Source organism: Protopterus annectens, chromosome 2.part0 (genome assembly GCF_019279795.1).
Source record: "Protopterus annectens isolate FY-2018-M chromosome 2.part0, PAN1.0, whole genome shotgun sequence".
Classification (NCBI taxonomy): Eukaryota; Metazoa; Chordata; order Ceratodontiformes; family Protopteridae; genus Protopterus; species Protopterus annectens.
In genome coordinates this window covers 92,063,188-92,075,551 of record NC_056728.1, presented here as the reverse complement: position 1 = coordinate 92,075,551, position 12,364 = coordinate 92,063,188, and the positions used below count along the sequence as shown (strand labels likewise).

General features: G+C 36.9%; 1 protein-coding gene across 3 annotated transcripts in view; it reads right to left on the bottom strand.

Annotated features, from left to right (window-relative positions):
- LOC122792977 (spermine oxidase-like) overlaps positions 1-12,364 on the bottom strand; it is a 497,014-nt gene that overhangs the window by 430,109 nt on the left and 54,541 nt on the right. For all 3 annotated transcript variants that reach the window (XM_044060578.1, XM_044060577.1, XM_044060580.1), the window contains exon 2: positions 6,659-6,727. The gene's annotated coding sequence lies outside the window, so the exon portion shown is untranslated. The remainder of the gene's footprint in view (positions 1-6,658; positions 6,728-12,364) is intronic.

Here is a 12,364-nt window from a genome sequence, read left to right as displayed (position 1 = left end):
AATAATAAAATAATAAATATGCAATATAAATAAAAAGTAAAGTGTGAAAAAACAGCCATCTACTGTCTTCTGTATGCTACCAGGAGAAGTCCTTGACAGCCACCACCACACTGAACCAGCATGTAAACCGTACCGTGTAGGAACAAGTGCAGGGTAAGCCAAGAAACAAGCCCACATGATGAAATCATAATAGTAGCAATTTTTATAATTAAAGGAAAAGAATGTTGACCAGAAGAAGAGCAATTCCCAGAATGTTAGAGCCCTTGTCACTAAAATAAACAACCCAGGGGCTTAATAAAATCCACCAAAGCTAAGTCTGAGGCTAAAATAACTACCAAGGCCAAAGACAATCATAAGGCAATTTTTAGTTATGTTCATAAGCTCAAAAGCACAAAGCAGCAATATGCTGAGCTCATTCTGAACAATGTTACCTACACGAGGCTGAAGATATGTACGATAAATTTATCTCTAACTTTACCCCTGTCTGCCCTCCAGATGTCTCTCAAGATATACCTGAAACTGTCTTGCCTCCAGCTGTCACATAAGACCACATCCTAAAAGGGTTATCAAAAGCTAAAAATACTGCATCACTGAGTAATGTCACTATCCATGGATGTGTCTTAAATAGTATGAAGTACAATTTAGCCACACCTCTATCAACACTGTTCAATCTCATCCTCCATATAGGTTTTGTACCAAGTGAATGAAGAACAACTGCATTCCCCTGCATAAGGGCCATACCCCTAACAACACTGTTCCGTCTCATCCTCCATACAGGTTTTGTACTAAGTGAATTGAGAACAACTACAGGCATTTCCCTTCATAAGGGAGGACCTTCCACAGACACAGGCAATTACAGAACCCAGAAGTTTGAACAGCCTCATACACAAAGCCATGGAAAGGCTTATCATCGAATTAATCAATCAGGACATAGAGAAGTGCCAGACATTGGACCCATCTCAGTTTGAATTTGTCAAGGGCAGGTGATGCTTACTCAACTTGATGGATTTTTTTAAAAGGTCACCAAAGCAAAGGATAAAGGCCAAAGCTTTTGAGATGATTCCCCACTCAGAAAAGCTAAATAAACTGGAAATAAATCCATACGTCACCCATTGGATTGCCAACTGGATCACAGATAGGACTCAGGTAATCAAAATAGGGGAAGTTACCTCCAATCAGTGAATCACCAAATGGCTTACAGTTATCCTGCAGGAAGGTTTGTCCCAAATAAGTGGTTTCATAATCATGGACTGAAATTAATTGCTAAACAATGCATTATTGTTTCCATAGGGAAGCCATCTACCCCAGGGAACTATAACACTGACAATACACCCCTAATAGCTGACCCAGTTGTTGGGGAATTAGGAACTTTTGTTGACAGTGACCTAACTTTTGACCAGCATTTGTCTGTTGTTGTAAGGGAGTCCTTCTATAATACTGCACAGCTTATAAACAAAAGGATTGTAGCTAGATCTTGGGATGTCACTGTACCCCTTTACTCAGCCCTCATTAGGCCAATCATTGAACATAATGCCCCCTTTGGCATGCATTTATCCAGACACATGCAACAAATGGAATGTGTGCAGAGATACCTTACTAAAGGATACAAGGCCTAAACAACAAGTCCTACATGAACCAACTTAAAGCCCTGTCACTATACTCAGTATCATATAGACTGCTAAGAGGTGACCTGTATCTGGCATACAAGACATCCTCTAACCCATTACTGATGGATTTACTGCACATCAGCAAGTCAAATGTCATCAGAATAATTGGTTTAGGGATCTAAACCTCTTCTGCAACATCAGCAGAATGATTTGGAGGGACAGGTATATCTCAAAGAGGATACTGCTGTTGTGGAATAGACTATTCATCCACATACAACAAAATTCATCCCTGTCCATATTCAAGCACAACTTAGACCTGTAGGTGGGAACAGAAATTTTACCCCAGGACTGCCCCCTGTACTACTATGGTCAGAGGCAGTTCCTAAATGCTTTATCCCATGCAAGGGACCCTTAAATTATCTATAGTATGATCCTAATTATTATCATTATGGGTAATATAGAATTATTGACCATGGGATGCGTAAGGCCAATCTATAACCAAATGGGAGAGGTTATTTTGAGTACAAAAAGGGAAACTGGCTAGGCTTAATATGGCCCACAATGGCAGATAGACTAGCACTTACCTATGAAGCTACTACTTTGTAAAATACACATAGCTATTTATTTGCTGCTTCAAGAACTAACTCCAAATTAGCAAAGTCATAAATGATAAAAGGTAACAATGTTTTTTAAGCTCTGAGTAGCCGCACATAATTATAGGAACTTACTTAGGAAGGGTTAACAGGCTAGAGAAAGGTTAACAGTTCATCAGGATGACTAACTCCAAAGATTACTATTTCAGAAGAGTTTTTGGTACTTACGTATTATTACAACCAGGAGACAAATGTTTCATAAATCTATTCACATATGCATGGGCTGATGATGCTCGCATATATATTATTTGTAGCTTGTTTTTAAGATGTTCTTCATTTAATTGCAAAGAGACGTGGTTAAATTAAATAAATAAGGACAGTTTAACAGGGTGTGTCATATGCCATTTAAAGGGAATTGTCAAAGTGGGATGCGTACTCACTCGAGGCCTTGGGTGTCTTCTCTTATGGTACTGCAATAGTTTTTAGGGTAGAAGCGGTGCGGGGAGGTGTCCCTTTTTTAAGCTACTTTTTTGTAGTGTGGTCAGACGTTATCAACTTAAGTAGTTTCATTTACATTTTTTCCAGTATCTCTTTAGAGTAGTTGGACTGGCATAAGTTCTGCATGTTTGTTAAATGCCTTTTTTAAACCTCAGAAAATGAGAGGTACGTCCATTTTTCTTATGCTTATGCATTTTTAGAATTATGCATCTCCTCCTCAAGTACAAATAAGGGGTGATCTACTGCTGAAACCTTAAAGCACAGGTACCACTTAAATCACTGTACCAAATGTAGACTTAGAATTGGGCTATGTATGGGTAACTGCAGCTAGTCGTGTACACTACTACAGCAAAGGCCACAAAATAAATGGAGCTGAGAAGGAGAAGTTGGAAAAACTACACACCTATACAAAAGCAAAAAGAATAACCGTTCAAGTGAATAACCAATAATGCTTTGGAGGAAACCTTCCTCTGCATTTTCTTGTTATAGGAAGGAAAAGAAACTTAAGTATTGCATGGCTTGGTGTACAATTTAAAAAGAAGACATCAGTGCACGGAAGAAAAACAGATGTAGCCTTACTCCAGCCCTCCATAAACTCACACCAAAAGAAAAGAGTTAAAAATGCAAATGTAAATAAGTACACTAATCACAAGCCTGAATAGTTGCTGTTACTGGCAAGCTGCTACTGTATGCCTTAACAAACTTTTGCATCCAGTTACGGCGCTAAAGGATGCTACCCAGGAAGAGGAATTTTTCTGTTATTCCTTTTCCAATTTCAGGACCAATGTGATACAAAACTAATTTGGAGTTTACACATCCCTTCTCACTGCAAGATAAAGTAGTTTCATGATAACATTACAAATTAGGGTGACTTTGAAATCTGGTTGCGATAATACGTAAGTACCGAGTTTTTGACTAACAGATTTTAAGACACACAGACAGTAAATCCTCTCTGGCAAACAACATTGGACATGTCTAAAGCTTGCTGAATTTATCTGCATGATGTACTTAAGGCTTACCAGTGTCTAGCCAGCTGCACATTGGCTGTGATTCTGAAAAAAAAATAATTGTCTCCATCCATCAACCTAGGCCTAAACATTTGTTATGCCCAATGAATATCTTAAGACCAGTGAAGACGGGACTCTGGTTTTAGTGGTGTTACTGGAAATTTAGTATCAGAGGAGTAAATGCTGGCCTCAGCCTAGGGTTTACACTTTAACAATGGATACTGGATCATTTTGAATCACATAGGTTCAAGTCTGTTGTTCTGCAGATATTCACACAAAAGGATAGCATCTTGATTAAAATATAGTATCTGAAAACAATCAAGCACCTTACATTTAATACATTTAACTGGTCTTACACGCTTCAAGTTAATGAATTACGAATCCTGTACATAGCTGAAAAAGGCACACTGACACTGTTCAGTTCATTTTAGAAGCAATGTTTTCTGGTTTGCAGAAACTGGCACTGTCATGCCAAAATCTGCTCTAACCATACCTCAGTTAAGTTTTTACAGATTTTGCCAAATCACCAGTACATGCTATAATTATATCTTGGGAATTCAGGACTGCCAAAACCCAGTATGGCTACGGAATTCATGAAAGAAGGATCCATGGACTGAGCAGAGACCTTGAAGCTGAACCAGATGACATTGAGATAAGGTCATCATCTGGTGTGTTTTACACCATAAAGACCATCAGACTCAGGTCATAACCAGAGTGGTGCTTAGTAGAAGTCATTTATTACCAAGTGTAAACCTTAATTTAAATACAGCAGTGCTGTCAGTCACTGCAGTGTGCTGTTGACAGTGGGTTGACTGAAAGCCTTGTGTATAGCACCACCTGGTCAGCACATTAAAAGGCTTGCACCATTCATCATTTCTGCATTCTGCTTTTGCTAAGAGGCTCAGGGGAGTCCACTCTATGAGTATCCTTTATTAAAGACCATGATGCTAGCTGTATATGCACAGGTGTTTAGCTGTGCCTGTGTAAAGATGGCACTAGTGCAAACATATCTTAAAAAATCTTCACCAGCTGTGAGGGATTGGATGATGGTCACATGGCACTTGGCACTCAAATCACACTAGTCTGGCTGTAGCATGGTGATCGAAAGGCAAATGCCTTGGAAAATAGAGGTCTCCACCCATGTGACAACATGAGCATTACCTTAGAAGGAAAAAGAGAATAAATGGGTCAGTACTGTGGGGCTAGACGGTCAAGCTGGCAGTGGAGAGTGCATTGCTAACAACATCTGCACTGTCAAACTGATATGAATCATACAACTTTAAACTTGGTGGCGAGTGCTACTGTTGGAAGTGTACGTAGATTTATACTGTTGTTTGTTTTTGCATACTGTTGGTGGGTGTGGCTTTATGCTGCCATGGATGTGAAGCAGCGTCAGTAGGAAGTATAGTTCAGTGTCGTACTAAATGGTGCAGGAGCATAAACACTGCACCTTGCCTCATGTAAGTAACTGTGTCAAGAGGTCTGTATTATACAGAGTACTATACAGTCCTGGTGATGTGGAATATAAAACTAAAATGCTTATTTAAATTATTCTTACTTTATACTGTATGCACCATAGCAGACAAAATGCTGCCAGTAACCAATACCAGATAGTTTGTGCTACATCTCTTAGTCGCTACATAACTGTTTAGCATCATGCATGTTTAAACATATAATTACATGGCATCAGACCACACACTATATGAATTGACTAGTTCAGTAGTTGATATTTTGTTGAGTGCAAGTTTCCTTTATTATCGATAAGGAAATATCTGGCATGTGTAAACATTTACAGTTAGTATCATTTCTTCATAGATACAACATGAAAAGTTTCTAGTGTAGGTTGTACTTCCATTGGAATATAAGGGGACATGACCACCTCATTTGCCTTTACTAACTGATTACCCTTTTATTGATCATGCACAGTTTGGATTTTATTTTGGAAGGGTTAAAAAGGGGAAGTAGTGTTCAATGGCTTTACTATAAAAATTACACTGAGTCATGTTACTTATCATATTCCAAGGCATTTGAGTTTTACTGCCATGAGCAGTGCTCTCATAAGAACAGGACTATAGCAACTTCATAAATGATAATGTCATTTTAATTAAAATGTTATTATTAAAATTGTTAACCCAATATAGGATGTCTATTTCACACATAAAATCTTTGTATATAAGCCAAGACTTATTCACAATGGTTAATTAAATACACTTATCTTAACTGTGTAGTACAAAAGTATGAAGGGCATTACATAAAGATAAAAGCCATAGCAAATGCTCAGAAGACTAATGTTTGTATTTCTGTCTTCTTTTTTATTTTTCTACTTTCTGGCAATAGAAGGACAAGATTACATATATACTAAAGTAAGATACCCACTAATGACCTCCATATAATCATACAGTTTGTTACATTACATATGAATGGTCACTCCAAAGTTTTTTTTTTGTTCTTAGTATTAAACTTAGGCTTTGATGCTAAGACACAGTTTGATTTTTTGGTGCAGGTCTTTGTCATAAAAGCATTACAGTCCTAACCATAAAAGCTGATAGCCTAGTATAATGAAATACCAGACATGTAACATATGCTGTTGGCTCCTGCTGAAGGCCTCCTGCACTGTCCCAACTTTTGGGCACAACTTACTTAAATGCCCTCACTGTGACTTTGAAGACTTTTTGGTAGGTGTTTTTTTCTTCCTACCCCATCTGAAAGATATGCCATAGGTAATTAAGTAATTCCACAAGCTGCTTTCAGGTATGTGCACTGTGTGTGAGTGCAGAGAGTGTGTGTATGTGTCTGTGTGTAGTTCCTTCGTCAGACTGGCATCCCACCCAGAATTATTTTCTCTGCCTTATCCCCACTGAATGCTAGGCTATGCTGTAACTTCCCAGCACCCCTGAATAAAATAAAGCAGGTATAAGAGAACTGAATGAATGACTGAATGAAATGAACTTACCTCAGCTCCTGAATCAGGTAATGGTGTATCATCTTTGCCAATGGTACTGCAGTAGTACTTTGCTTTTGACTTTGCAAAGAAAAAAGAAAAAATGTTTTAAGTGAAAAATGAGAAGCATACACTTTTGACTCATATCATCCTTTCTTACTTCAGGCTACTGAATATTCCTGAATAACAATAACATAACATCTTTAATAGAAAACAGGTTTTCAACAAGTAAAATAATTTAAGATTTAAAAAAATATTAACCCTCTTCTTGAGCTGACGTAATGTCACATTTGTTGCCAGGTGATAAAAAGAGTGCTGAATTAAAAAATCTTAGCAGTGTTCTTAGTGTTTTTTTGTTTCATGTGTTCAGACAGTTTTGTAACCATCTATAGATGAATAGTACAAGACACTGAGTGAAACAAATGATCGTCATGAAAAAATAAAAACATATTTCTTCATCAGATTAAAGCTCCACACACCTTGATGCAGGTAGCTATGTTCCTTCCACAAACATGTTTGTGATAATCAGCTAACTTTGCTGTGGTATAAGAGTGATTTTCTCCCCTTTATGAATTCATTCATGAAACTGACATCCTGGACAAATGTGCTTTGTTACACAACTAGTAGCCAAACATCTATTTAGCTCCCTTTTTTTGTTTGTTTTTTTTTTTTTGCATGCTTTTCTTTAATCCCTTCTCCGATTTTTTTTTTTGCTTTCCTTCATGTGTTTGCCTTTCTCACTTCCTTTTATTTTCCCAGGCAACTCTATGTAGGTTCTTTTGGTATTGTGTCTTTAAATCCATGTAAATGCATTACACCATCATAGCAGATCCTGTTTCTTGTTTATAGCCATGTCAGACTTGCTGTTATGGCAATTCTTAATTCAAGAGTTCTGCAAAATTATCTAGCCCCTATGTTTGGTTGTGACAAAGTGAATTAAACATAGTTTATGGTACCGTAAATGATCTTACAGCAGTATGCAAGAATAGTCAATTGCTGTCCAGTAAAATATACAAAATGTGACTAAGTACTGATTAATTGTATAATTTCAGTGCTTCTGAAAGAAAATGAAAAACAAAACAAGGTCCATACAGGGAATGAAAGATGGTAAATTACAGGGAATGAAAGATGGTAAATTACAGGGAAAGACAGATACATCATGGTTTGGAGAGATATTGAATGGATGAAATAATCTGAGAAAGAACAAGGCACACAGACAGATAGATTGCCAGTAGGATACCAAAAGAATGAAGTGACTTTTGATTAAGTTATTCAGTTTGCCTTTGGAAACAGAGGCAGTTAGCAATGAATGACAATGACATGTGTGGATGTACAAGGCTGATGTGAGGAGAGAAAGAAATATAAACTATGGAATCTTGCATGTATGCTGAGTAAGACTGCATAAAGCTTTCTTTACAAAATAACAGTAGAGCTTATGAAACACAGGTGCTCTAAGTATAATATGTAACATAGAGTTAAGGAGTATAAATGATGCCTTTATCTACTTAATGCTGATTTATAAAATCTAAAAAACAGCAATACTTACTGCAATAAAAAAATCAGGCATTTTAATAAATATAGATTTCCTTCAATATATTTTCTGTGTTTGGTTTTTATAGTGTTCTTCTGGTACTTAGCACATGAAGCCCATTAGATGCTTTTTGTGGAGAAAATATAGTTTTATGACTGGGTAGAACAATTTTTTATTTTATTTATCTATTTAACATTTCTTAACCTATGAAGAGAACTGTCGTAAATCGACCAGCCCAGACGAATTCTGGTTAACTCATTCCCTCCAATGGAACTCTGGAAGTCTGCACTGTAACTTCCAGTGGGAGGAGTCTAAACTTAGGGATAGAATTAAATTATGTCCTCACATTTCATAAAATGTTCATATCTCTGGAACCACAGAGGTTACAAAAAAAGCGTACATTTCAAACTCTTCAGCATGAAATACTTTTATAGTGGTAGTATTCTAAGTTCTAGATCTAAAGAAGAATTTAGTTACAGTAAACACTGTAACTCATACCTCTCAACCTCCAGATCAGAGAATCAGGGACAAAGGACCTTAAAATCGGGGACATTCAAGGACACCTAATTAACATAAAATATGCATATTTAAATGGACACCAGTGGACATGCCCACACATTCAATTACACAAAGACAGGTCTAAATCCTTGCTCAGCACATTAGCTGCAGATATTGCACTTAAACTTAGAAAGTTGCTAGAATAACAGGTTTTGCATTAGCATGAATTTTCTGAAGTGTATGAAGTCCGAAAAGCAAATGTTTTTTATTATTTTCTAACTTCAAACTTTAATGATTTGCCTTTAATCTGTCAGAAAACCACCGTTTTATGAAAAATGGGCTAAAAATATGAGAAAAAAAATCAGGACATGCTGCAAAAATCTGCATAGTTGAGAGGTAAATCCCCAGCCCTGGTCTAAACCCTTGCCCAGCACATAACCTGCAAATATTGCTCTTACAAACTTAAGACAGTTGTTAGAATAACAGGTTTTGTAGTATGAATTTTCAGAAGTGTATGAAGTCTGAAATGTAAATGTCTGCCAATATTTTCTAGCTTCAAATTATAAAGATTTACCATTAATCTGTCAGAAAACCTTGGTTTTATGAAAAACAGACTAAAAATATGGGGAAAAATCTGGACATGCTGCAAAAATCTGTATAGTTGAGAGGTATGCTACCCAGCCCCAACACCCTTGCCCAGCACATTAGCTACAAATATAGTTCTTACAAACTTAGAAAGTTGCTAGAATAACAGGTTTTAAAGTAGCATGAATTTTCTGAAAAGTATGAAGTCTGAACGCAAATGTCTGTCATTATTTTGTAACTTCAGATTATAATGATTTGACATTAATTTGTCAGAAAACCACAGTTTTTATGAAAAACAGAATAAAAATATGAGGTAAAAATCAGGACATGCTGAGAAAATATATACAGTTGAGTGGTATGCCCCCAGCCGTGGTCTAAACCCTTGCCCAGTGCATAACCTGGCCCTAGCCTGCACTTAGAACTTACATACCTGGAAAAAAAAATAAAATCTTCGATTGCAAACCACCATTATTTACCTCCACTCAGACCTGCTGGGAATAATTGACTCAGTATGTGCACAGGTGCTGGGGCTCAAAAAACTGCCAAAACAAACTCCTTCTCAAGTTCAGATCCATGGCTATGACTCAGTCCACCTCAGTCATTCACTCCCTCAGATCTATCAATGATAATGATGTCCCACGGCTTTCCAGAAGATGCAACGACGAATGCTGTGACCGCTCCAACTTCTCCAACTCAACCATTAGCTCTGCCATGCCGATGCCTATGCTGCCTTGATATACAGACTAAGTGGACATGACTGAGCACTTGAACCACACCAGGTCTGAATCAGCTGCTTCTGCACAACTCAGGAAGTGAAGCAGGCAAGCTGAATGCAAAACAGGTATAGTAAAGCAATGCTCTGACTGGCTGAAACATCTACAGTCAGAACAGAGCTTGCTTTACCGTAAATCTTGGGTGCACTTGCACCCAAATCAGGCACTCGGGAAAGTAAGCTGATTTCAGCTTAAAAACAGGTGCTCACAGTTAAATCAGGATGATTGAGAGCTATGCTGTAACTACTAAATTTATGATATTCTGCAAACAGCTTACAATTTCTCAGCCAGCACTCAAGTTATACACTTACGGTCATCAGCATTTTGTTTATCCAGCTGATATCCTTCACATGAGGCTTAGCATTTCTGTCTGTGCAAGTTAGTTGTCAAGATATTTAGAAAATCAGGAAATGTATGACAATATAAATAAGTATATGAACAATAATTAATATATATTTACCTGTACTAGAGAGAGATCAAATATCAATGCAGTTGAGATTGCCATTCTGTAAGCTTTAAAATGAAATATTTTAGCACTTTATATGTAACATAGTTTTGGAATTATTAATTCAGATATGAACAAGCAATATTTGACACCTAGAGGTGTCAGTAGGATGTAACTGCAGAAACACCTGGAGGTATCACTTGAATGTAATGAGATCAGTGTAAAAGAGAAGACAAATAGAAAATTAGGTAATCACATCCTGGACCACATTAATTAAGATTCACATATGTTTTTATTACTTCCTCAGAGGTCATTGGAGAGATTATGATATGAGTGTTGCTCTGAGGTCTGCAAATTATGTTTAGCAAGGGATGCAAGAAAATATAGGTGTAAGAGAAAGTTTACAAAATTTTGTCTAGGCAGCTATATAATGCAATTGTGAGTATGCATTAGTAAAACTGGGATTATGTAGTAACAAAAAATAGAATATGAAGCTATGATTGAGACATGTTTTAAGTGACATGGTTGAGTGATAAAAAATGACAGTTATGGAGAAGGAAAGTTTTCCATTATGACTTGTCTAGTTATAACTCAGTGAGGAACCAACTCACCAAGGACAACTGATCAGGAAATCAACCCAATGAAAATACAAAATCCCTTGAAGTTATATACATGAACTCCACAGTTGCAGAACCTCAAAGAAGGGATAACTCTCCCAGAAGAAAGGAATCTCTGCCAGCCCACACTTAGAAACTGTACTAGCTTGATTTCCTAAGGAAAACAGTGATGTGCTCATTGAGTTAGAACCTCTGCCATTTTGCAACTGACAAGTAGTAGAACAGCGGGGGACAGGAAGGAGAAGACATGACAGAAAATTAAGGAAAGAAAGCTTAGATTAGATGTTAAAGTATTTGTGTTGTGGAAGAGTTGGATGAACCAAAGAATAATATAAGCTTTGTGGATGCTGGATTGATAGCTCACAGAAAGCTTTAAAAAGAACTGGTATCTTTCCTGAGGGAAATATATTCATCAAAAATGATCAAAAACTACGATATTATACATGGAAATGGACAAAATGCATGGCATATGATTAACCTTGAGAGGAGAGATGCAAAAATATGCTGATGTCTGTTTTGGACTACATATGTGACACACATTATTTGATTTTAAATTTTCTTTGGGCACTGTGGAATACTGTCATGTTACTATAGTACTAAGAGCACTTGAAGGCTAAAATCAGTACTGTTCCTCATACCGTCTGACTTTTAAAAGTATGAAAAGAAGAGTTGATCTCCCAGAGACTGACTACATGGAGAGATGAAAGTAATACCACTGCTGGTAGGCTGAGTGATCCCTTTTGCCTATCCACATGGCATCACACCTCCAACTTAAAGAAAATTATTGGGAAAAAGAATGAGAAAATAAATGCAACGTCTACCTAAATAGCAAACTTTAGCTTCACATACAAATGATAACATCTGGTTAATGGTTAGCTATTGTCCAAAATGTTAAGCACTGAAAAGCATGCATAAATCAGGGGATATGTTACTAAAATGCTGAGTCCGCCATCGTAAACTATTAGATCTTTAAAGCAATCATTATGTGCTGAAAATAATAGCAAGTTACCCTCATAAAATGAAAAACATTTTAAATCCAGAGTTATAAACTATGCACTTTTACTGCAGATATTCGCCCTGAGAGCCCAAACTGTGTTACATTCATTGATAGTTATTGCACTGCAAAACAAACAGCGTTAAAGAATAAAATGCATAATATAAATTTGATTATGGATCTGTGGGGATAATACATATTTACCAGCTGTACACATCACTGTATCTAATAACATTATCAACTGAAAAGAAAAAAAATAGCATGGGAGCCATGGT